We start from the raw sequence: 22,763 nt of genomic DNA, 5'->3' as shown, positions 1-22,763 counted from the left end.
GGCCTGCATTGATACATTTTATTTAAAGGTAGTTTTTTTCTCGCCTTTCCTCCCAACGGTCATGTCTCTTGTCACTGCCTACATCTTCCTCCTTGTGCCGGGTTTCCGACATCTTCATGGGCCAGCACAGGGTGACTTTAAACATGTGCAGAAGGCTGTAAATTCTGGCACATTGGGGATCGGGCTGGCTGATGTGAGCTGTGCATGCACAGCTCAGTTTACATGAGTGATGTTACAAACAGGCAGGTAAGTGTATTTTACATGTCTCTTCTGCTTTAAATAAACTGGTTGCTTGCATCGAACTGTGACTGAACATTCGTTCCACTTAAAGTGATATTAAACTCAAAAGCAAACATTTTTCTAATATTGCAGCTTAACAATTTTCAGATGTGATGGCTGCACTATTTTTTTTTTCTTCAGCATGGCTGCTATTTTAATTTGCTGATTCTGCCAGTAAGTTTTTGTTTCTCAAAAGAACAATATCTCCTACAGATGTAAAGATGAGACAAACTATTTACCACTGACTGGGGTGCTTTAAATGATCAGCTTTTACTCATAGGAAAAACTGTTTCCTGTAACTGCTTATAAAGTATTAGCTGCAGTGTTGCTTCAATTTGTGAATGTACATCTGCTAGTACATTTATTACTACCTCCAGCACTCTGCTGTGTGGAGGTGTTACTGTATAGATCACTAGGTAAAAATAGAAGAAAAAAAAATCCTAAAACAAATTAAACTAATGCAGCTACCACATGTGGTGTAGTGATCACGGAATGATTGGAAAGGGTTTGTTAATACTGTTTTCAACACCTCTCAATTTTTTTTTTTTTTTATCTGAATCTCTACTCTTGAGTTGTTTTAGTGCAATCTTACTTTTCTTTCTTGTATTCTCTACTTACTGGACTGTAAGACCTGAGGTCTGTGTTGAATGCGTCTAATCAAGTAGTTGAATATAATCCTATGGAACATTTAAAGAAAGCCTAAAGGTTTTTTAAATAAAAGCATATGTATGGCGAGGCCCAATCATCCCTAAAAAGGGGGAAAGGACTTCAATCACACCATAAAATTAAAGGGATGGTGAAGAGGGTATCCAAACCAGTGCATCTGAGCATCAAAAATAACCAGCACAAATATTGAGCAAACATATATAAACATTTTATTAACACATAAAAAGTTAATTAAAATTAGATGAGACTGATTCATAAATTGACATCACATATCTCATAACAGATTGTACAAGCACATTTCATAGTCACAACCAATGCGGACGGGGCTGATGCGTTTCGCTGTGTAGTAGCTTTCTCAAAGACCCCTTTGAGATGCCAGGTTGATTATTACAAAAGAAAAATACATAATGATTAAATTATTACATACAACATTGTGAACAATGACAAGTAATCATTCCTTTCATCTATATATAACGTCTTATGCAAACATTAGATGCTCACCAAAAGTGCAAGTGCTAACAGCATGAGGCTATGAGTTCAAGGCATCAATCGCTCACCAGATGGGCCCATGGGTATGACCACTGAAAGGTACCTAGCGTATGCCCCCAGGCCCTGCAAAGGGAGGATGTTGAGTCCTGTAACCTCGGACGGAAGCAGACCTGCTTTTAGGCAACAAGGAGATCACTGATGAATCACCGGACTGTGATAAGAACCCCGTCTAAGAAGGACGCAATCATATACTTATATAAGGATCTATATAAAGATATTCATATTGACAGAATAAGACATGAATTGCCCCCATGGGAGACACCTAAAGGGAGATATAAGTGTACATCCAAGACCAAAACTGGGCTAAAAAGGGGGGGAGGCAGGGGAAAAGAAAATATATAAGATCCCATACAAAATAGTGTTAGTATTATTCTTGGGAGGGTCCTGAATACAGACCACTTCACTATATATACATCTCTAATTTATCACCTATGCAACAGCATATAGCCCATAAAAAAGAGGCATAATCAGTCAAAAGACCATGGCCCCGGGCATGAGAGGGAGAGGAAAATATCCCAAAAATGTGTTTAAGGCATCATAATGTATATTCCCCCATAAAACCTACCTCATAAAGGGGAGAAAAAGAAAAAAGGGACTTGGCGTCCTGTCCGAAGTGATAGGAAGCCGATACACGTCCGAGGGGGAGAGACAGCCGTGTGTAAACGCTGGCCGCCATCTCCCTTTTAATACAGGGCTCCACCGGAAGTGACAAGCTAGGAAGCCGCGCCACTTCCGGCGCGGGCGCAAAGGACGGAAGCCACGTCCCGACGCGGCAAAGGCACTGGGGGCGCGGTCACATCCAGATCTCCGGCAAAAAGAGGATGGTAATAGCTCACGGCTTTGCGCCCAAACAGCCACCCCAAAATGCCATGGTCACCCCAGAGGCCAAGCCAGAGCACCAAGTGTCAGACGGACGCCACAAACTCACCTCATATGTCACACTAAAAGAAAAAGAAGACGTGTATACAAAAAAACCAAAGGGGGGAGATAATGTTCGGTACATATATGGCCAATCATTGATGCATCAAGGAATATGCAAGCACCAAACTATTTCAAAAATGGTTGATAGGAAATTACAGAATTTAAACCTGGCGGGGAGGTGGCACGCAGGTTGTAAATCCACCTGGCCTCCTGTTTGAGAATTTTATTGTCTAAATCCCCCCCACAGGCATTCTGATTAGCGACATCCAGTACATGAAATTTGACATCAGGATCAAAGTTGTGATGACTAGCAACGTGCTTGCATATAGGGGTATATATGAGCCCCATATCCATATAATACAAGTGGTCCTTAATATGGCTTGCCAGCGTCCGCTTTGTTTTGCCCACATAGAAGAAGGCAATATAAACCACCCCCATAGTCTGACAATCTGCATAACTTTTCAGTGTGTGTGTGTGAGGCCATTAGGGAGCACACGTGTGGGTCCCGCATAGATCCAGGGGCAAACGTCACATTGGCCACATGGGTAAGGTACCCTTGGATGCATGGTCACTTTCAGCATCTACCTGCTGGTAATGACTGTGGACAATGGAATCCCTTAGAGATTTGGACTTCCTATAGACGACCATCTCTGGGTATTCACGGACGTACTTAGAAATCGTTCTATCATCCGTCAAAAAATGCCAATTGCGCTATATAATAGATCTCACCTGAGAGTGATGACTATGATGAGTACAAACACGGTTTACAGTAAACAGGAAAAAAAAATGATTGCAGAGCGATATGCATAAAGTTATGTGGGGACGCCCTGTCTATATACAAGTTTATCTCTCAGTGGACATATCCCTAATTGCAATGAAACGTTCAAATAGGTTGCGGGGGGGGGGGGGGGGGGATGGCAGCGGCAAAGTTAAGACCTTTCCTCAACAATTCAAGCTCTGTGTCGGTGAATACTGAACTGGGGAGGTTAAAGATCTCTTGATGGTGCTATATGAGGCGATGATCACCTTCTCTCTCTGTTGGTGGACCATTCCTCATCTTCCTCCTCTTTTCTGCCGGTGGATGACAGTGCTTTTCATAGACTTTTTGACTGCAGGCGCCTGGACACCTGCAGCCTCGGGAACTAAAAAAATGGTCGTCTGTAGTATTGATGGAAGGAACCAAGTTGGACATGCCCTCTATGGGAAAGGAGGGAGTATTATGAATTTTTTTGGACTGTGATCCAGATGTGGATGCTCCATTCTCCATTCTTGTGTTCTATTGAGGAGTTATCTTTCTGATTGTGTCTGGAAATGGTGGAGATTGACACAGGGGGTATACTCCCTCTCTGCCATAGGTACTCAGTTTTTTTTTTCTTCTGCCTAGTCAGGAGTAAGGACCTAGTTCCTTGCTAAGATCTCTGGTCCGGGCAATTTTTTTTCTTTTAAATAGAAATGTTTTGTGTGTGTGTGTTCTTTTTTTTTTCTGTGAGATCTACAATCAACTGCCGGACTGGGCCACGGCCCAGGTAATCTAGATCCAGTGGCCACCCCAGTCTGGCCAGCGAGCGTGCGCAGACCTCAGCTCCGCGCTAGGCAACATAGGCCCACCGGACGGGGGCTGGCCTACGAGTTGAACGCCTCACAAGGTCACATATGACTGGGTCTGGGACCGAGTTGCAGCATTCCTCCTGGCCCCCCCATTTCCTCTCCCCCCTGGAGGGTTTTGGGGTGGACGTGGGCCACTCCTTCAGATAGTCGTACCCTTCTGGTTTCCTGTCAGGCACTCCCCTTCATCTGTCACCCATCCACCTATGCTGGGGCTGTGTGGGTGGTCTGGTCCACCTTCTGGGGACCAGAAAGGTGGCAGGGGGTGCACCGCCAGCGACCGGATCATCGATTGTGCTGTCCTGGTGGGCCTGTCCTGAAGTCTAGGGAACCCCCCTGGGAGTCTCCTCATTTTGTGGTGTTTTGCCATTGAAGTCTTTTAGAGCACATCTCCCCACCTGATCCCCTCTGAGGCTGGGGGGCCCTCCGCATCCCAACCATCCATTGATGCACTGACGGCGGTCCTGGAGTCATTTTGTGTACCGGGTGGAGGTGGCTTTTGGGCGACAGGCTAGCAAAAAGTGCCCCCCCATCTGTTGCATAGATCCTGAATCTGATTGCGACCATACGCCTGGAATTCTCAGATAGTGAGGATGATTCCTCCACATCTGCAACCGCGCACGAAAAAGCGCTGGTGGAAGCACCGCTTGTATCTGTGCGTGAGACCTTAAAGATGGAGGACGCAGCTTCCCTTTGGTACTCACAAGCCATCCAGAGCGACAAAGGTGTTTTTTCCTTTCCCTGCCTATTTTGACAGAATTGTTGCTAAAGAGTGGGGATGACCAAAGTGTCCCCTTGGGGTCCCTAAGCAATTTGCTAGGCAATACCCTTTGAGCAGTCCCTAATTAAGAAGTGGACTGTTCCACTGGTGGTGGATCCTCTGGTTTTCAGATTGAACAAGGCAATGTAACTGGTCACCAGCGCTTCCTCCGCTTTTGCCGTGGGACAGGAGCCTTATTAGTTTGTGGCATTACCCTTTGGTCTCGCCTCTGCTCCTCGAGTCTTTACAAAAGGGTTAGCCCCAGTGTTGGTATTGTTACGCCAACGGGGGATCGTAGTTAGGGTTGCCACCTCATCACTTTAATCCAGGACACATTAATTACACTGGTTCTGAGGCTGATATATTGGACATAAGGCACAAAGTGAGTTTAATTACCAATCAGCCACAGAACCTGTGTAATGTGTGTCCTGGTTTAAAGGGATGAGGTGGCAACCCTAATCGTGGTAATAGGCTACTTGGATGACCTCCTTCTGCAAGTGGAGTCTCCTGCTCTGATGGAAATCACCACACGAAGGGATTTCGGCTGGATTCTGAATTTTCAGAAGTCTGTCCTGGTTCCATCCACAAAGCTGGACTACCTGGGTTTGACTTGGCACTTGGCCTTAGCCGGAGTGCGCTTTCCTCTGGACAGACTTTAGATATTGCAGGCTGTAATTCGTCTCCTGCTGTCGGGCAGATGGTCATCCCTCCGGACTTGCATGCGGGTGCTGGGCCTGATGGTGTCTACCTCAGAGGCGGTTCCTTTTGCACAGTTCCATATGAGGTCCTTGCAAAGGGAGATTCTGGCCAAATGGGACAAGAATCCGCAGTCTCTGGACAGTCCGATCCGGCTGAGCCAGGGAATGAAGGAGTCCCTGATGTGGTGGCTTCATTCTCTGGCGCTTCGGCTGGGCAAATCCTTCCTTCCCTTCTATTGAGACAATGGTCACCACAGATGCCTGCCTGTCTGGCTGGGGAGGCATCCTCGACAAAAATTCTGTTCGGGGGCTCTGGACACTGGAGAGTCCAGACTACTGATCAATGTCTTCGAACTCAGCGGAATGAGACCGTGCCTGGACTATTGGACGGATCGTCTTCAGGGATGTCCAGTGCGTGTGCAATCAGACAATGCAACGGCCGTGGCTTATGTCAATCACCAGGGGGGCACAAGAAGTTTCCTGGCGGCTCTGGAGGTAGCCAGCATTCTAAGGTTGGCAGAATGGTTTGTTCCAGCCCTCTCCGCCGTACACATTCTTGGATGTGGAAAACTGGCAGGGGGGAATTACCTAAGTTGGCAGGCATTGGACCATGGGGAGTGGTCCCTTCATCCGCAGGTGTTTTATCAGTTGCATCTTTGGTGGGGCTTTTCCGAGGTGGATCTGTTGGTGTCTCAGCTCAACAGAAAGGTGCAGAGGTTTGTTGCTCGGTCCCGGGATCCTCTGGCGGACGCCACAGTCATGCTGGTGGCCCCGTGGGGTCCGTATCATCTGATTTACACCCCCCCATTTTTTTTTTTTATATTTATTCAAGCTTCTGCCAAGACATCTATGCAGGATCGAGACAGATGGGATTCCATACAGCTGGTTTCAAGCTGGTCCAACATTCCTTGGAAGCTTCCTCTCAGGGAGGATCTGCTGTCCCAAGGACCAATCTTCCATCCTGCTTTACAGTCGCTGGCTTTGACGGCTTGGCTGTTGAACGTCAGGTACTGATGCATAGAGGTTTGTCTGCACCGGTGATTCCAACGTCGTTAAAAGCTAGGAAATCTACTTCTAGGAAGATCTACCATCATACGTGGAAGTCGTACATTGCGTGGTGTGAGTCTCTTGGGGTTCATCGTCGTCATTTTCTCGGTGGCTCGGATCTTGACTTTCCTTTGCCGGGGAGGTTGAGAAGAAACTGGCCTTGAGTACTATCAAGGGTCAGGTGTCTGCTTTAGCTGTCTTATTTTAACAGCCCTTGGCCCCATACTCCCTGGTGTGTACTTTTCTGCCACCTTGGGACCTCAATTTGGTGCTCTGTCCTCCAGAAGCCTCCTTTTGAGATTCCTCTGCTTACGCTGTCCGAGATGGCGGCCTTCTTGGTCGCTATCGCCTCTGTGCGCAGGGTGTTGGAAATTGCCTTGCATGTAGTCTGGGCAATTCGGGTGTACCTGGCAGCTATGGAGTCTTTTAGGCAGTCAGACTCACTATTTGTGCTCACGAATGGGCCTCGGAAAGGGTTGTCCGCTTCCTCTGTGACCATTTCCAGATAGATCATACAGACGGTGATCCAGGCCTATTCCATCAGCAGTCAGGTTCCTCCATTTCCCTGTCAAGGCTTACTCTACTCAGACGCTCAATGCCTCCCATCATCAATCGTGATGCAGGTTTGCAAGGTGGCCACATGTTCTTTGTTGCAGGTTGTATCATATTTCTTGGACATTCGTCATAGTGAAATCTCCAAAGGAAATTTCAGACGGGGAGTGTGCTGTTCTCCTCAGTTATTTGTACATTGCATTATCATCTTTCTTTCTCTTGTTGTTTTTATGCATTGTTGTACTGCTGCCATCTGCTGGCCAGAATTTGCATGCCGCACGCCTTGCTCTTTGTTCTTCTTGTCAGTAAATTTTTTTTGACATTATGGGCGTGGTTTTTCAAACTGTGTGTCTTGTCACATCCAGCAGCCATCTTCAGTTCATTAACCACTTGCCGCCCGCCGTCATATTACGGCGGAGCGGTGCAACTATTGTTCTGGGCCGCCGTCATATGACGGCGGCACATTCAGGCAGGGCAGGTGCACGATCGTGTGCGCGCCGCCCTGCACTGCCGGTGTCGGCGTGTCCCCGGGACACAGCCCGTCACCGGCAGGGGGGAAACAGCCAATGGGCATGGCTGTTTCCCACGTGATCGGCTGTGTTCCAATGACACAGCCGATCACAATAGAGGAGCCCAGAAGATGACCGCGCATGCGCAATCGGGGGCGACCAGCGCGGTCATGTCGGTTGCTCTGTGTTCCCTAGGAACACAGCTAGTCACCGGCAGTAGTAAACCATCAGTGACTGTTTACTATGTGATCGTCTGTGAATCCATTCACAGCCGATCACAAAATGTAAACACAGAGCAGTAACTCACTGTTACTAGCTCTTCTCCCCTCACACAGTTTCCAGTGTGAGGAGAGCAGAGCCAGAAACAGTGAGTCACTGCTCTGTACACCTGTCAAAGTAAAATCACACCAATAAAGGTCCCCACACAGTCCTCAGCCCCCCCCCAATTGCACCTGTCACCCAACAGTCACCTCATCAGTGCCCAGAAATTGACACCCATAAGGCTACGTTCACATGTGAGCGTAGCGACTGCGGGCAGAATCACCGCGATTCTGCCAGCGATCCGGAAATCATTGCAAATCGCGGGACGCCTGTGCGTTGCCCGTGATTTGCAATAGCACCCCAAACGCTGTGCGATGTTGCCGCGATTTCTGCCTGCTGAATCGCGGTAACATCGCGCAAACAACGCATGACGCCCAAAAAAGGTACAAGAGTTTCTTTGGGGCGTCATGCGTTGTTTGTGCAATGTTACCTCGATTCAGCAGGCGGAAATCGCGGCAACATAGCACAGCGTTTGGGGTGCTATTGCAAATCACGGGCAACGCACAGGCGCCCCGCGATTTGCAATGATTTCCGGATCGTGGGCAGAATCGCGGTGATTCTGCCCATGATCGCTACGCTCACATGTGAACGTAGCCTAAAGTTCACCTGTCACCAGAGACTGCCATCAGTCATCGTCACCTGTCACCCCATCAATCATTGTCACTTGTCACCCCATCAGTGATCGTCATCTGTCACCCCATCAGTGATCGTCATCTGTCAACCCATCAATCATCGTCGCCTGTCACCCCATCAGTCATCGTCGCCTGTCACCCCATCAGTCATCGTCGCCTGTCACCCTATCAGTCATTGTCACCTGTCACCCTATCAGTCATTGTCACCTGTCACCCTATCAGTCATTGTCACCTGTCACCCTATCAGTCATTGTCACCTGTCACCCTATCAGTCATCGTCACCTGTCAACCCATCAGTCATCGTCACCTGTCAACCCATCAGTGACCGTCACCTGCCACCTATCAGTCACCTGCCACCCATCAGTGATCATCCGCAGTCAACCGTCACCCGTCGCACAGCCCATCACAGCCAGCATGTCAAAAAGGATATACAGCAGCGAGGAGGCCCTTCAGGTCCTCTCCATGACTGATGAGAGCACCGGGGAGCTCTCATCAGTATCCGAATCCATATACCCGAATCCGATTCGGAATTTGAAATCGCTAATAGTAGCGGATCGGAGATGGACTCGGACTATTCCTGTACACTTTCCTTTATAGAATGTATTTTGGGGTGCAATTTTTGCTATATACATGCAACCACTTACCGACCGCCTAACGACTAATATACGTCGGCCATTAAAAGCTAAATACTGGGGGTATGGCAGCAGATAGCTGCCATAACCCCGGTATTTTTTTAAACGGCGGGCGGTTGGCTTTCAGATAAAGGTGGTCCCAGTGGCGGATTCGCCGTGGAATTACCCTTACGGTGCAGGGGAATAGGTGCCCCCCCCTCTCCCGCTGCGTCCCAGACGTTTTCCCAGCTTACCGAACCCGCCGGCAGCGGGGAAAACTATCCGGTCCCGGATCCTCAGAGACAGGAAGTCGAGTGAGGGCAAGATGGCCCTCACTCGACTCTATGGTCTTGGAGGACCGGAGCTACGTCAAAAGTTTTAAAGGGCCGCTTTTTTTTTTTTTCTTTTTCAACAATTTTTTTTTTTCTTTTTTAGTGTAGTTGTGAGGTGTGAGGTCTTTTTGACCCCAGATCTCACAATAAAGAGGACCTGTCATGCCTATTTCTATTACAAGGGATGTTTACATTCCTTGTAATAGGAATAAAAATTATCAAAACATTTTTTTTTTTAAAACTGTGTAAAATAAAAAAATAATAAATAAAATAAATAGGGAAAAAAAAAAAAAAAATGAAAGCGCCCTGTCCCCGTTAGCTCGCGCACAGAAGCGAATTCATACGCAAGTCCCGCCCACATATGTAAACGGTGTTCAAACCACACATGTGAGGTATCGCCGCGATCGTTAGAGCGAGAGCAATAATTTTAGCCCTAGACCTCCTCTGTAACTTTAAGCTAGTAACCTGTAGAAATTTTTAAAATGTTGCCTATGGGGATTTTTAAGTACCAATGTTTGGCGCCATTCCGTGAGCGTGCGCAATTTTGAAGCATGACATGTTGGGTATCTAATTACTCGGCGTAACATTATCTTTCACATTATGGAAAAAAATTGGGCTAAATTTACTGTTTTCTTATATTTTAATTAAAAAAAGTGAATATTTTTCAAAAAAATTGCATTTGGAAGACTGCTGCGCAAATATGGTGTGATAAAAAATATTTAAACGATCTCCATTTTATTCTCTAGGGTCTCTGCTAAAAAAATATATATAATGTTTGGGGGTTCTAAGTAGTTTTCTAGCAAAAAAAATGATTTTAGCTTGTAAACACCAAGTGTCAAAAATAGGCCCAGTCTTAAAAGTGGATAAATGGACAACTTTGTGTAAAGTGCTACTTGGATGTTAGGCCTCTGTATGTGGTTAGGCTGTGTAAAAGTGTTACACATGTGGTATCGCCATACTCAGGAGGAATAGCAGAATGTATTTTGGGGTGCAATTTTTGATATGTACATGCTATGTGTTGGAAATATTTCATAAATGGACAACTTTGTGTAAAAAAAAAAAAAATGCATTTTCATTTTCTTTCCACAGTTTCCAAAAACTTGTGGAAAAAAATGACACGTTCAAAAGACTCGTTATGCCTCACAAATTATACGTTGGGGTGTTTGCTTTCCAAAATGGGGTCATTTTATGGGGGTTTCCATTGTCCTGGTGCTCCAGGGCCTTCAAAAGTGCGATAGGTTGTCAGGAAATTATATGTGTAATTTATGCTTCTAGAATGCCGGACGGTGCTACTCGGATGTTAGGCCTCTGTATGTGGCCAGGCTGTGAAAAAGTCTCAGACATGTGGTATCGCCATACTCAGGAGGAGTAGTAGAATGTGTTTTGGGGTGTAGTTCCAAGTATACATATGCTGTGTGAGAGAAATAACCTGTTAATACGTCAATTTGTAAAAAAAAAAAAAAAAAAATCTTCATTTCGCAAAGAATTGTGGGAAAAAATTACTTCAAAAAACTCATCATGCCCCTTATTAAATACCTTGGAATGTCTACTTTCCAAAAAGGGGTCATTTGGGGGTATTTGTACTTTCCTGACTTTTTAGTGTCTCAAGAAATGAGATAGGCCTTCAGTACATCAGGTGTGATCAAGTAAGGTCAATTTTCAATGATTAGCGCCATAGATTGTGGACTCTATAACTTTCACAAAGACCAAATAATATACACTTATTTGGGTTATTTTTACCAAAGATAAGTAGCAGTATAAATTTTGGCCAAAATTTGTGAAGAAAAATTACTAATTTGCTAAATTTTATGACAGAAACAAAAAAAAATGCGTTTTTTCACAATATTTTCAGTCTTTTTTTATTTATAGCACAAAAAATAAAAACCCAGTAGTGATTAAATACCATCAAAAGAAAGCTCTATTTGTGTGAAGAAAAGGACACAAATTTTTTATGGGTACAGTGTTGCATGACTGAGTAATTGTCATTCAAAGTGTGAGAGCGCTGAAAGCTAAAAATCGGTCTGGGCAGGAAGGGGGTGAAAGTAAACTGTAGGCAAGTGGTTAAGGCTGTGTGACTGGAAACTCTCCACATTTTTGGACTTGTGAAAAGGCATCAGTTTTTGACCAGCAGTTAGCCTCAGGATAGACACCAACAGGACAGTATTGATACCACTACTACAGAACAGTATTGTATCACCGTCTATTGCTGTATCTGGATTGAATAAACCCACGTTTGATTTCATCTTCATGCTTAAGTCTGGATTCATCTAACCTGAGCATCTGCCGCTCCGGTCTGCCCCACTGCTTAGATACGAAGGTAGGAAGTCACACAGCTATTATCAGTTATACCTTCAATCGTCTTCATGTGGGATACAGGGAGAGATTAGTAGATATAGCTCCATACTGCTCTATATACAGGGAGAGATTAGTAGATATAGCTCCATACTGTTCTAAATACAGGGAGAGATTAGTAGATATAGCTCCATACTGCTCTATATACAGGGAGAGATTAGTAGATATAGCTCCATACTTCTCTATATACAGGGAGAGATTAGTAGATATAGCTCCATACTGCTCTATATACAGGGAGAGATTAGTAGATATAGCTGAATACTGTTCTATATAAGGCCCGTACACACGTAGCGATTGTCGGACGTAAATATTCGGCCGCCGAACGATTGGCCGATTGTCGGCTTGTTAGTATGATGCTTCTGACAACCGACTCCGACTTTTCGGCCGAACAGAATCGGGTGTGCAGGCTATAAAATTTTTGTTGGCCGTCACCAGAACGGCCGATTGTTCGCCAGTCAGTACAGAATTCGGCTGACTAACAGCAGATGAGCAAGACTGGGCATGCTCAGAGAAGAAAAAACACACGGAAAGTTAATCATCACATGGCATCACAGACAAAATTCGTGGGCAGTCTTTAGCACTTTTCAACCGACAGGACAGCAACGGACAAAAGACGGCCGATCGTTCGGCCGACATTCGGTACGTGTGTACGGGGCTTATACAGGGAGAGATTAGTAGATGTAGCTCCATACTGTTCTATATACAGGGAGAGATTAGTTGATATAGCTCCATACTGCTCTATATATTGGGAGAGATTAGTAGATATAGCTCCATACTGCTCTATATACAGTGCGAGATTAGTAGATATAGCTCCATACTGTTCTATATACGGGGAGAGATTAGTAGATATAGCTCCATACTGTTCTATATACAGGGAGAGATTAGTAGATATAGCTCCATACTGCTCTATATACAGGGAGAGATTAGTAGATATGGCTCCATACTGTTCTATATACAGGGAGAGATTAGTAGCTATAGCTCCATACTGCTCTATATACAGGGAGAGATTAGTAGATATAGCTCCATACTGCTCTATATACAGGGAGAGATTAGTAGATATAGCTCCATACTGTTCTATATACAGGGAGAGATTAGTAGATATAGCTCCATACTTCTCTATATACAGGGAGAGATTAGTAGATATAGCTCCATACTGTTCTATATATAGAAAATCATGTAGATGTAACCAGGTGTGGTGGGAAAGTGAACTTCTTTTAACTTATTTTTGTTATTTATATCTAGGCACACTGAAATCCCCATATCCAGGTTTGGTTGATACACCCCTACTTTTTTTCCTCTTTCTCTTTCTCCTTCCCCTTCCCATTTCCGGTTATCCCCTTCACTTTCCCACCACACCTGGTTATATCTACATAATTTTCTATGTTTTGAGTGGACAGTGCCAGAATTTCACAGAGAGAGTTTTTCTCTCCATCCTATAATGAGATATTCATTTTACCCACAGGTAAGCTTTTATATAGGCTTTCCTGTGTGTTAAAATAAGAGAGTGTTTACTACCACTTTAAAAGTCTAAACAGGTTACTGAAAACAGAAATTCAGGATGGAATCTACGGGATCAGAGGTTGCTTTGCTTAAGGAGGGGGACTTCCTAGCATCAGTGGATATGAAACAAGTCTACCTATACATCCTGATTTTCCTGCCTTGCCTACTGATTCCTGCAACTTGCAATGGAGGATTGCCATTTCATTTCCAGTTTGTGCCATTGCTGTTTGGGCCTGTCCATGGACCCAGACTGTTTACCAAGGTGCTGGCTCCAGTTCTGGGGTTATCGAAGATGGGGGGGGGGGGGGGTTTTCCCATTGTGGGATACCTGGATGACCGGCTTCTCACGGAGCAATTGAATTAAAAGCTAACATCAAATGTCCAGCAGATGATACAGGTATTGAAATACCTCTTGATTGAGGGAATGTGGTTGTCAGAGAAGCGCAAGTTGCTGATTAACATCATGGCATTTTGGGCGATTTGGCTGGCTCTCCTACACTTTCACGGTCTCCCTGTTAAGGTGCAGTCGGACTGTGCCACTGCCAAGGCATGCATCAATCATCAAGGAGAGGCAAGACGTTGTGCTGCTCCGGAAGAAGCAGAGCTTTATGTTTCAGCCCTCTCCAGTGCACATTCCCAGTGCGGAATATTGGTTGGTAGGTAAACTTTCTCAGCAATCAGCAGCTGAAACCGAGAGGATGGGCTATTCACCTGGAGGTGTTTTCACAGACCTGTCTGTGTCGGGGGTGGCTGATTTAGATCTCCTGGCCTCCATATTCATCAACAAACTGGACAGGAATTCGTAGGTGTATGCAGTAGATGCCCTGGTGACTCCTTGGGATAATTTTAATGTGATCTATGTTTTCATTCCACTGCAGCTTTTTTCTTACCTGTTGTGCAGGTGGAGGCCATTCCAGTAATGTTTATCACAACTGGCAAAGAACATCATGGTATGCAAACATTGTAAATCTCTTGGCAAACGAGCTGTGGGCTCTTCCACATGGTCAAGATTCTCTGTCACAGGGTTACAATCTTCCATTCTGCTTCGTAGCTGGACATCCCCAGTCCCAATGACTTGGCTAGGGGTGTTTCTGATACTTTTTTCCTACCATTCTTAAGGCGAGAAAGTCTGTCTCCAGGTTTGTGTACCACCATACATTCAAAACCCTTTTATCCTGGTGTGGGGCTCATTTAATCCCCAACATTATGACATGGGGCAGAAAATTGTCAACCAAACAGTGCCTGCATCCAATCAGATGCAGCCACTGTTCAGGTATTCTGACAGCTGCAGGTCCTGGCTGTCAGACAACCATAGCTGGCAGACAGAAATAAGCATGCTGAAGAGGTATCTTAAAGTGTACAGCCAGCTTTAGACTGAAGATGCATGTTTTTGAAACGTTTTTTTTTCTTTTTCTAACTTAAGGGTCCTTTCACAAATCTGTCCACTGATCCCCTGCTGATCAAAACAGAGCAGGGAAGATAACAGTTCTGTGTTCACTCAGTTTCTGCAAAGTAGACATGGACAGGTCATGTCTGCTCTATTGGCAGCCAGGAGTAAACGGACTCTGCAGTTTGTCGTGACTTAGCCCCACCAGACGGGGGCTGGCCTGCAAGTTAAACTCCTCGCAAAGGCGCATACGACCGGGTCTTGGGCCGAGTCGCAGCGTTCCTCCTGGCTAACAGCCCCCCATTTAGATGGAGAGGAGGTTCTGTCTGGAGCAGTGCCTGCCTGGCTCCTGGTATGGTAAGTGACCGTCCCCCCTCTCCCCCTGGAGGGTTTTGGGGTGGACGTGGGACCCTCCATGGGACGGTCGGACCCCTTGGTTCCCCTCCTTCCCATTTAGGCACCCTTCTCATCGGTCTGGTGGTCCCTGTGGGCCAAATTCCCCCCCCCCTCCTTTACTGAGGCTGTGGGGTGGCCTGGTGCAGTGCTGGCGATGGGGGAGGAGGGGGTGCGCTGCCGGCAAAAGGGCGATTGGCCATTATGGGGGGGTTGTACCTGTTAGGGGCTCCTGCCAGGGTCCCCCTTCCTGCCTGTCCTGTTTACTGAGGCCTAGGAGGCTCCCTCCTGGGAGATTTGTGGTGCCACCATTTTCTTGTAGCCTGTGTGCTTAATGCACGGTGGTCATGTTGGTGTAGTCCGGAGGCCATTTTTCGGTAATTTGCCATTGAAAATAGCAGCGGCCATGACAGTGGAGCCCTCTGGGTGGTGATTTCGGCAGTGGGAGCCCCTCCTCATCCCCTGGTGCTGACTGGATCTTTTAGTTTTCTGAACGCCGTTCGTGCAGTGCAGATTCTCCTGGTTTCTGCGGGGTGGTGAGTCTGGTGGAGTCCTCTACCTCTCTATTGAGGATCAATTGGTGCTCTGTGGCTGGCAACTGGGTGGGCTGCCAGAGCAGTGGGGATTGTCCCTTAGCAGTGTTTTACACTTTTTTGTGGGGACCCCTTTGGGACTCATGGAGTCTTTGGAGCACATCACCACATCTGATCCCCTCTCTGAGGCTGTGGGGCCCTCCGGGTCCCATCCATCCATTGATGCACTGACAGTGGTCCTGGAGTCTTTGGTGTCTCGGGTGGAGGGGGCTTTTGGGCGACAGCTGGAAAAAAGCACCCCCGCCTTCTCCTGCCTCTTCTGTCTCATCCTAAATCTGATTCAGCCACCGCAGACATGGGTCACCCTGCTGGGTCTGCGACCACGCTCCCTGAATCCTCAGATAGTGCTCCTCCACTTCTGCAACCGCGTACGAAAAGGCGCTGGTGGACGCACTGATCGTAGCTGTGCGCAAGACCTTAATGATGAAGGATGCAGCTGCAATGGAGGCACAGGTTCCCTTTGGCATTCACAAGCCATCCACAGTGGAAAAGGTGTTCCCTTTCCCCTTCTATTTTGACAGAATTGTCACTACATAGTGGGGATGACCAAAGCGTCCCCTTGGGGTCCCTAAGGGATTTGCTAGTGATACCCCTATGAGGAGTCCCTTCTTAAGAAGTGGACTGTTCCACCTGTGGTGGACCCTCCAGTTTCCAGGTTGAACAAGGCAACCATGATTCTGGTTAAAGAGTCCAACCCTTTAAGGACCTGGCTTACAGGAAGAAGGAGGCTGTGGCCCGCAATATGTACACCCTGGCTGGTTCGGCACTGAGGCCGCAGACTCTGACTGAATAGACTAGGCTTTTGCGCCTTGACCTGGAAGGGGAGTAGCTCCCCCCTGCCTTTGCTGAGCTGCTGGACCAAGGGCTGCAGTTTATCTGTAATGTCTCTTTTGATGCGGCACCCCTTGTGGCTCGGCTCTCTGTTTCGGCAGTGGTCCTTCGGGATGTTTTTTGGCTCAAATGCTGGTCTGCAGACCAGACTTCTAAAAGACCTTGACTGATCTTTCCTTTCAAGGAGATCGCTTGTTTGGTGCTACCCTGGATGACATCATTAAAGGTCTCACCGGGGGAAAGAGTACCTTTTCTTCCGCAGGCTACTAAGGGCAAGGACCCTCGTCCTAGATGAGGGCCCTCCTTCTCAGCTCATAAGAAGTTTTTCCGTCCCTCAGGGCCTCCTCTGGAAGATCCAAGCGAATTTGGTCTGACAAGTCAAGAGCGGGCTTCTCCAGACCAGTAGACAAGGCCCCTTCAGCATGAAGGTGTGCCCTCACTTGTATCTGGGGTAGGGGGACATCTTCGCTAGTTCCTGGAACCGTGGACTCCCCTGGTACAAGTCAGGAGGTTCCATGAGGTAATTCGGTCCAGCTACAAAATCGAATTTTGTTCTTACCCTCCGGTAAGGTACTTCCTTCCAACGTGCGACTGTCCCCGGTCTGCTTACAGGCTCTTTTTGGGGCGGTGCAAGACCTTTTACTTTAAAGGGTGATGTTCCTGGTTCTGACTTCGGAACATTTTTAGGGATTTTTACTCAAATCTGTTTACAATCCCCAGGAAGGAAGGCAAGGTGCGTCCAATTCTGGACATCAAGGCTGAACTGCTTTGTGCGGGTGCAGAAGTTCAGAATGGAGTCCGTTCGCATGGTGGTGGCTTCACTGCATCAGGGAGATTTTTCTTGCCTCCATCGACATCAAGGACGCTTACCTTTACATTCCAATATGTGTCGGTCTCCAGCGCTTCCTCCGCTTTGCCGTCGGAGAGGCGCATTATCAGTTTGTGGCATTACCCTTTGGTCTCGCTTCTGCTCCTCCGGTCTTTACGAAAGTGTTGGCCCCGTTGCTAGCATTGTTACGCCAATGGGGGGTCGTGGTACTGGGCTATTTGGACGACCTCGGGGTGATTTGCCGGGGCCTGCAGCTTACGCATGTATTTGCAAATGTGTTCAACTAAATGCATACTGTTAGGTTAATTCGGTTGGTCGCAGGCTGGTTGGTAAGTTGTGACTGGAAACTCCTTGACTTTTTTGACATGCGTTTGCCCTTCCAGTGCTTCTTGCTGTTAAGACCGGTTATAGGTGGGGGAAGTGACCATTTTTTTGTATTGTTGTTGTATTGGTCAGGCAATGCACTGACACCTTTGCTGCCATTGTGCTATGTGCTGGGTGTTCAGTGTGACCCTGTGCCTTTAAGGAGGGGGTGGGATCCCTCCAATCACCTGTCCTCCATCTATCCATCAGAATGCATGTGCTCTCACTGTGGAGACTCTTTAAAGGTAGAGTTAGGGTCTGCAGATATCAAGGTGCCTTGCCAGGGCCTGCAGCTTACGGATGTATTTGCAAATGTGTGCAACGAAACCCCTGTTTTTAACGCATACTGTTAAGACCGGTTATTTCGGTTGGTTGCAGGCTGGTTGGTAAGTTGTGACTGAAAACTCCTTGACTTTATTTACATCCTTCTGTGAGCGGTGTCTCCTACTGCTCTGGTGGAAAACCTGCAAATCACCATATGAGCTTGAGGATATTTGGCTGGATTCTGTATTTTTAGAAGTCTGCTCTGGTTCCGTCTATAAAGCTGGACTATCTGGGTCTGACTCTGGACTTAGCCAGAGTGCTCCTTCCTCTGGACAAACTCCAGAAACTGCAGGCTGTAATTCGTCTCCTGCTGTCCAGCAGATGGTAATCGCTCTGGACTTGCATGCAGGTGCTGGGCCTGATGGTGTCTACCTTAGAGGCAGTTTTGTTTGCACAGTTCCCTACGAGGTCCCTGCAAGGGAGATTCTGGCCAAATGGGACAAGAATCCGCAGTCTCTGGACAGTGGTCACCATGGATACCAGCCTGTCCGGCTGGGGAGGCGTCCTCGGCAAAAATTCTGGGGAAGAGTCCAGACTACCGATCAATGTCTTGGTACTCTGAGTGATCAGATTGTGCCTGGAAAGATTTGACGGATCGTCTTCAGGGATGTCCAGTGCGTATTCATTCGGACAATGCCCCGGCCTGGGCTTATGTCAATCAGGGGGGCACAAGAAGTGTCCTGGTGGCTCTGGAGGCAGCTGGCATTCTAAGGTGGGCAGAACAGTTTGTTCCAGCCCTCTTCGCTGTACACATTCCCGGGGGGTGGAAAACTGGCAGGCGGATTACCTCAGTCAGCGTTGGACCAAGGGGAGTGGTCCCTTCACCCAGAGGTGTTCCGGCAGTTGTGTCCCTGGGGGGGGGGGCATCCCAGAGGTGGATCTGTTGGCGTTCTGGCTCAACAGAAATGTGCAGAGGTTTGTGGCTTGGTCACGGGATCCTCTGGTGGACGCTACGGATGCATTGGTGTCCCTGTGGGGTCAGTATCGTCGTCTGATTTACTCCTTGCCTTCTCTCAAGCTTCTGCCAAGACTTCTACGCAGGATCGAGGCAGAAGTTATTCTGGTCCTCTTAGTGGCCCCGGACTGGCCTCACTGGGCTTGGTATGCTGATCTGGTGCAGCTGGTCCCCGACATTCCTTGCAAGCTTCCTCTCAGGGAGGATCTGCTGTCCCAGGGACCAAGCTTTCATCCTGCTTTACAGTCGCTGGCTTTGACGGCTTGGCTGTTGATTGGCAGGTGCTGATGCATAGAGGTTTGTCTGAGTCGGTGATTCCAACATTGTTAAAAGCTAGGAAATCTACTTCCAGGAAGATCTACCATTGTACGCGAAAGACGTACATTGCGTGGTGTGAGTCTCTTGGGGTTTATCCTCTCTTTTTTCGGTGGCTCGGATCTTGACCTTCCTTTAACAGGGTTTAGCAGGAACTGGCCTTGAGTACTATCAAGGGTCAGGTGTCGGCCTTAGGAGTCTTCTTTCAATGGCCCTTGGCCACATATATTCCTTGGTGCATATTTTTCTTCAGGGAGTTAAGCACTTGACCCTTCCAGTGCGGTCCCTGTTGCCGCCTTGGGACCTCAATTTGGTGCTCTCAGTCCTCCAGAAGCCTCCTTTTGAGAATCTTCGGGACATTCCCCTGCTTACACTGTCCCAGAAGGTGGCCTTTTTGGTGGCTTTCACCTCTGCACGAAGGGTGTCAGAATTGGCGGCGTTACCCTATTATTCACCTTACTTGGTGGTTCACAGTGATAAGGTGGTTCTTCGCCCCTGTCCGTCGTTCCTTCCTCGGGTTGTCTTTGATTTTCATTTGAATGAAGAAAATTGTGTTGCTTTCCCTGTGTCCCAGGCCAAAACATCCGAAGGAGATTGCTTTGCATGTCTTGGATGTGGTCTGGGCGATTAGGGTGTACCTGGTAGCTACGGAGTCTTTTAGGAAAGTCAGACTCACTATTTGTGCTTACGAATGGGCCTCGGAAAGGGTTGTCTGCTTCCTCTGCGACCTTTTTCAGATGGATCAGACAGATGGTGATCCAGGCCTATTCCATCAAGGATCAGGTTCCTCCTTTCCCTGTCAAGGCGCACTCTACTCAGGCGCTCAGTGTCTCCTGGGCCTTCCGTCATCAGGCGTCAGTGACGTAGGTTTCCAAGGTGGCCATCTGGTTGTCGGTGCACATCTTTACAAAGTATATTGTTTTTTTTTCAGGTGAGCTCCAGTCGGTTTGGTTGAGTTCCTATTGCCTGGTTGGCTACTGTTTAGCCTTGGGAATTGGCTGTTCCCACCCCTCATGTTTAACACTGCTTTGGGACGTCCCAATGGTTATAAAGATCTGATGTGTCCGTCAATGAAGGAAAGAGAAAATGGGAATTTTGACTTACTGTAAAATACATTTCTCTGATGTTCATTGACGGACACAGCACCCACCCCTCTGTGGAGTTGTAATTCTTCTGACACTGCTTGTAACAAAACTGAGTACCTATAGCAGACAGAGGGAATATACCCCCTGGGACTGCCCATAGTCGTAGCCAGACTTTTTTTTCTACCTAGTGTCCTACTCCTGTAGGGGGCAGTATAACCCAATGGTTAAGAAGATCAGGAGCTGTGCCCCATTATTTTAGGATGCATTGTTCCTAAAAATTCATGCTGTTGACGCCTTGTTTTGTGTAGTTGGTAAATGATTTTGCTAATGCATGTTTCCTGTAGTGCTACAACTAAACAACAGAGGGCAGAAAAGTACCAGCTCATTTTTGAGCTATTAATTCATTGTTTAGAGATTGCTATATTAACATTTATGGCAGAAAGCGATGAGAAGTAACAGAGATGTCCTTAGATGCTCTTTATCTGCTGATGATGCGTAGGGGACATCTGCCTATTTTCATGTATTTTGCCTGACAGTACAGAATATAATTATATAATATGTATATATCCTGTTTTTTAGGCAAATGATTTACCTGCAAAAGCTTCTCTTGTGTAGACGTCCAAAAGTCTCGGACTGTCAGAAGTGACATTCTGTAAAATCTTGCTTCACCTCTCCCCTGGCTGCTGCTTAAACATATATGAAGGGAGGGTGGGTGAGCTTGGCCAGCACAGAGAATAATTAGACACTCCAAGAAGAGGAGAGGGCTATGACATGGCTGGAGGAAGGGGGTTGTGCTGGGGAATTTATTCTTCCTTGAGTAGCAATATTAGCTAGCAAGTTCCGAGTCACATTGCAAGTCAATAAAATCTTGTGGAAGCACTGCAAGTAAGCATTAAAAATGCTTAATTTTTTCTGTGCTTTTACCTGAAACTTTTTTAGTTGACTCTATTTCTGCAACTTGATTTTGATGTGCTCAGATGATCATGTTATATATGGTTTTGTTGTGGCTTTTTTTTTCTTTTTTCTTTTTAAGAATGTTATTACATTCACAAGATACAAGTAGGGCAGTGTAAAAAGTGACCACTTTTGACACTCATAGGTACATCAGAATGCTAGATAGGTTTGCAGATGTTTCATTTAAACCAGGCCTGATAAATTAGATTGTGTGAGAGACTGACAGACCCAATGGCCCCGTGTGGAGACCAGAGAAAAGACAGGATAGAGGTAAAGTAGAACTATAGCTATTTTTTTTTTTTTGTTTTTACATTTTGGATAGTGTAAGTGGGGGTTATAACCCCAGTCACATTTTTTTTTCTCTCACTATCTGTGTCCCATTGCGGAGATTTCCCTTTCACTTCCTGCCTCATAGCCAAACAGGAAGTGAGGGGAAATCCCTGCAAATTATGGGAATGCCTTGGGGACACTTAAGTCACCAGAACTAGTGTCCCCATTGGAATATTTCCCCTCCATTACTTTTCTAGAGACAACCAAAAATTTGGGATTATTTTTTGTGTGATAATATAAACAGGGCAATTAAGAGAGGGTGAATGTCCTTATCAGGGCACAGGCAGCAATACAAAACTGACAGGTATTCCCTCTGCACAAAAAAAAAAGTTTTGCCTTTAGTTATACTTTAAGGTTTGGAAAAAGAGAAGAAAAGGGAATGAATAAGACGGGGGAAGGGGTCTCGGCGTGGTAGGCTGGTCTCCGATCCTAAGTTTGTATTGGGAGTCCAGGTAGGAGGAATCATGGAAAGGTGAGAAACCTTAATGTTGTTTTACTTCTATTTTGGTTTTGAGTGCAGAAAAATGTTTTTAACTTCTTGGAAGTTGGCCAAAGCTTATATTTAACCTTCTAGAACATGCACAAGTGGCTTGTGTGTACTTCTGTGACTTCTACAGTACATGGCTAAAGAAAGTTACATCTCAAATGGATCTCACCAGTGGTGTAACTAGAACCTTCAGGGCCCCGATGCAAGAAACCATGAAGGGCTCCCCTCACCCCCAGATGGGGCCCTTCCCTCTGACCCCGGTGGCAGAACACCAGGACCTGGTTTCAAATGCGACCTTTGTGACCCTTGTAGTTCCACCACTGGTGTCGGTAGTTTTTTTTTTTTTTTTTTTTAGCTTTTATTTATTGTTTACAATATATTTTTTTATTTTTTACAATTTTTTATGAGCCTTGTTGGGGGACTTTTAGTTAGATGTCAGGGGTCTAAAAAGACTTCTGATGTTTCGCCTTTGAGACAGAGAAAGGAGATTGAGCCCATAATCTCTTTCTCTGCAGCCTTAGCTGCACTGAATGAATGGACAGGAAGAGCTCTGTACAGAGTTTCCTGTCCATTATTAAACTGA

This window comes from Pelophylax lessonae, assembly GCF_965119305.1.
Source record: "Pelophylax lessonae genome assembly, chromosome: 7".
NCBI classification, from domain to species: Eukaryota; Metazoa; Chordata; class Amphibia; order Anura; family Ranidae; genus Pelophylax; species Pelophylax lessonae.
This window is presented reverse-complemented; position numbering follows the sequence as displayed.